General features: G+C 39.3%; 1 long non-coding RNA gene across 1 annotated transcript in view; it reads right to left on the bottom strand.

Moving 5' to 3' along the window:
- The window catches only part of LOC113958759, a 4981-nt gene extending 2200 nt beyond the window's left edge, over window positions 1-2781 (bottom strand). The window contains exon 1 of the long non-coding RNA XR_003531604.1: window positions 2647-2781. This is a non-coding gene — a long non-coding RNA (uncharacterized LOC113958759). The remainder of the gene's footprint in view (window positions 1-2646) is intronic.
- Window positions 2782-4146: the final 1365 nt, after the last annotated feature.

Here is a 4146-nt window from a genome sequence, read left to right as displayed (position 1 = left end):
CCTGTCAGTACCTGCACCTATTAAGCCTATCACTTTTCAACTTTACACCAAAATCCTTGATATTGTTTTCCTGATGTAAGATTCCAGCATGCCTGTTCTTGTCTTCTTGTACAGAGAGAGATCTTCTCCAGATGTCAGCTCTCAAATGGACCAGACACACATTAAAATACAAGCTCTATTCCCTTGCTAGATTCCAGCCATGCATGGAAAATAAACTCTACTTAATTGGTACTACCTCTGTCACATTAGTATTACTACCTAATACTTTTACCTCTGCTGCCTGTTTTTCAGAAGAATAGAAACAAATGTTTATATTCCCTCCCCCCACCTTGTCTTATCTAGGAGAATGTGGAAGTATCACTGATAATTCCACAGTGGCAAAAAGCTGCTGTTCCATAATCTTTTAGTGGCACACTGCCAGTTCATTAATTAATTTTAAAAGAAATTAGGGTATCATGAAGAATAAGAAATCTTCTAATACATGACATGTGAAAATTTTAGTAGTTTCTAAATCTTTCTCTCACTTCATTTCTTAAAAACCAAAACAAACCAGCAGGGTAGGAATCTGCGTATGATGTAATACCTGGAGACAATTAAATTCACATTTCTATGTACTTTTTTTGAAGCTTCTTCATTGAAACCAGTGGGAGTTTTTCCTGATCAAGGTCTTTTTGCACAAACGGACAACTGCAAATGTGTTAGGAAAGACTGATATCCGGGACAGTGAAGTGGTTTGTCTCCCTCAGAAGAAAAAAAGAAAAACCAACCAAAATTTCTTGAGACTGTTCATTTTATACCTAAATTTATATCCAAAAGAATTTCTTACTTTCATCCTAACTGGAAAGTGAATTTATTGCATAGAACGTTCACTTAAGAATAAACCTGATGTTAACTTCAGAATGAAGCAACTCAAATAGTACCAATTTAAGACACAGAAGTAAAAAAAAAAAAAAATAAAAAATAAAAAAACCAACCAACCAACCAAAAAAAAAACCACCAAAAAACCCCACAAAAAACCCAAAAAAAACCCCAAAACCCCAAAAGCAAACCCAAACAACTGTATTGAACTTACTCTCCAGATGGAGTAGACTATTTTATTTTGTATTTTCTAGCATCTTTGTCTATTTCAACTAAAATAATAAAATCAAAGCTATCTGAGTCCTTCAGAAATGTAAGACACACTTTCTTTGTCACAGATTAAGCAGTAGTTCCAATAAAGAACATAGGTCTCTAATGAAAGTTTTAGGTGGATTTTACATGCTGAATATTTCTGACACAGATGCCAGAGTTGACATTTCAGACCAGTTAACATCAGGAATATTTTCAAAAGATGGAAAGACATGTGGGATGCATCTGAAGGACCAAAATAAAGAAGAAGGATGAGACGGTTTACACAGCAGAGGTACATATGTCAAGACACACGTCTTCTGCTGAAGATGTTCTTATGTCTTGAACTGGGGTATAATGCCTCACAATGAAAGATACTTGGCTCTTTGTAAATGATTGCTCCTGTGAAACTCTTGTGCCTCTTGGTCAAGTACATATTTTTTCACAGCTAAATTTTTAATTATTACTTCAGCAAGAATATTCCCTGAGGCCTAGGCACCTAAACTCTAGAGAATAAAAGCAATGTACTTCACTGGTTTCTTCTCCATTCTTCTGACTGCCAGTAACCTAATTCCTGAAGCAGTATAAAGGAAATATAGTTATCTAGTAAAAAAGTATAGACACTTTTGACCTAGCATTTACTTGGACCAAATCCACAAAGCTGTTTAGATAATTAACTCCCATTGATCCTGATATGTATGGACACTTTTACTATTTAAGCCTAGATCCTTTGTGCTATATGTAGCAGTAGAGGGAAAACAGTCAGTCCCTGACTGTGACTATGGCTGACTGTGCAGGCCTGTGTGATGCTTTGAAGGCCTTACTCCAAAAAGATTTAGTTGGTTGGGTGCATACAACTATGACCAGGACTGCTATACAATCAGCTACATAACCACAAAGAGTATGATCTGTCAAGGAACTGCTACCATTGAACTGTACATGCAAAAGGGTATTTTCAGCACCGCAAATATGGATGACAGCTAGCAGTAAGGAGTGGTGGTGGGGGGTAGCAGGAATGGTTGCTATGTGTGGCAGTGTCCTATTCTCTTATCTTCTTGCCTCAGTTACATTAGAAACACACACTGAATCTTACTCTGGTACAAGAACTGTAGGTTGCATTCTGATGGTGCTGGTATCTGCACTATATAAGAATTTCAAAACACAACTACAAGTTCTATTCCATGAAAATCTACAGGATCACTCAGCATGAGCTATCTGACGAAGTCAGTATAATAACTGAACTACCTGTTGTAAAGAAATGTGTAAATGATAGCCAACTCCTTATCTCTAGGTATGCTGATTTTGGTTGAGGTAATTTGCTTCACAGCGGCTACTATGGGGCTATGCTTTGGATTTGTAACGAACACAGTGTTGATAATAGAGATGTTTTTGTTGTTGCTGAGCAGTGCTTATACAGAGCCAAGGCCTTTTCTGCTTTTGGTACTGCCACGCTGGCAAAGAAGTTGGGGGTGCATGAGAATTTGGGAGGACACACAACCAGGACAGGTGACCCAAACTGACCAAAGGGTTATTCCATACCATATGACATCCTGTTCAGTCTATAAATCTGGGGGAAGTAGGAGGAAGGGGGGACATTTGGAATGATGGTGTTTCTCTTCCCAAGTAACCGTTAAGTTTGATGAGGCCCTCCTGTCCTGGAGGTGGCTGAACACCTGCCTGAATTCCTTGTTTTGCTTTGCTTGCATGCATGATTTTTGCTTTTCCTATTAAATCCTTTATTTCAACCCATAAGTTTTCTAGCCTTTTCCCTTCCAATTCTCTCCCCAGTCCTGCTTGTAGGGAAGTGAGTGAGAGGCTGCATGGTGCTTGGCTAATGGCTAGGGTTAAACCATGACATTAGGTTTCCAGAAAACTTTGGAACATTGTAAACTTGGTCAATGTCATCCTGAACTCAACATTGGTGAGGCCACACCTCGAGTACCATGTTTAGTTTTGGCCCCCTCACTACTAAAAGTCATTGAGGTGTTGGAGCTGTCCAGAGAAGGGCAACAAAGCTGGTGAAGGGTTTGGAGCACAAGTCTTATGAGAAGTAGCTGAGGGAGCTGGGCCTGTTTAGCTTGGAGCAAGTGAGACTCAGCGGGGACCTTATTGCTCTCTACAAACACCTGAAAAAAGGTGCAGCCAGATGGGGGGTAGCCTTTTATCCCAGGTAACGCGATAGGATGAGATGAAAGGGCCTCAGGTTGTGCCAGGGAGGATTTAGGTTGGATACAAACACAAATTTCTTCACGGAAAATGTTGTCAAGCGTTGGAACAGGAGTCACCATCCCTAGAGGTATTTAAAACATGTTTAGATGTGGGACATGGCTTAGTGGTTGACACAGCAGTGCTAGGCTGGCAATTGGACTTGATCTCAGAAGTCTTTTCCAACCTAAAAGATTCTATGATTCTAGCAAGAATTGAATCTCTGAAAACCCATAATTGAATGCATCTGACACTGTAAGTAAAGCATTGTTCTGTGATGCATATCCTTCTTCTGAGGCCTTAGACTGTAGGTAATAGGAGTTACCTATACTTGATGTACCTGTGCAAGCCTGCCAGAAATAACATGTCACACCTGCTTATGTTTTTTAACTCTTTACGCCTTCTAACACCCCTTAGGTATATAGTGATGCTATCTAACATTATTCTTTCTGCATCAATAACTCAGCTGGCTGTTCACACAGCAAAGAGATCTCATCTGTGTAAATAAACCCATTCCATTTAGTGATACTCATTGAAATAGAGTCAGAGAAGTTCACTTCCAGTGCTTTACCTTACTCATAAAGATATGGCCCTATGGAGAGACACCATTGTAGCTATGCAAAGGTGTCATTTACTTGTTAGCCAAACAGTGAATGTCAAGCTGTCTCACCAGTTACAATGAATACAGCTGGAGCACTTGTTCATCCAGGGGAGACTGGGGACAATGAGGACCAAAGCAGGAAGAAATGGAAGTTTTTCTCTGCGTTGAATATTTATTCCTGATTGTAAAAAATTTTAGTTTTAATTAAATCAACCATATGAAATGCTACAGAG

This window comes from Corapipo altera, unplaced genomic scaffold (assembly GCF_003945725.1).
Source record: "Corapipo altera isolate COAL_440 unplaced genomic scaffold, ASM394572v1 1, whole genome shotgun sequence".
Classification (NCBI taxonomy): Eukaryota; Metazoa; Chordata; class Aves; order Passeriformes; family Pipridae; genus Corapipo; species Corapipo altera.
Note: the sequence above shows the minus strand (reverse complement) of the source record. Positions and strands in the feature narration are given on the sequence as shown.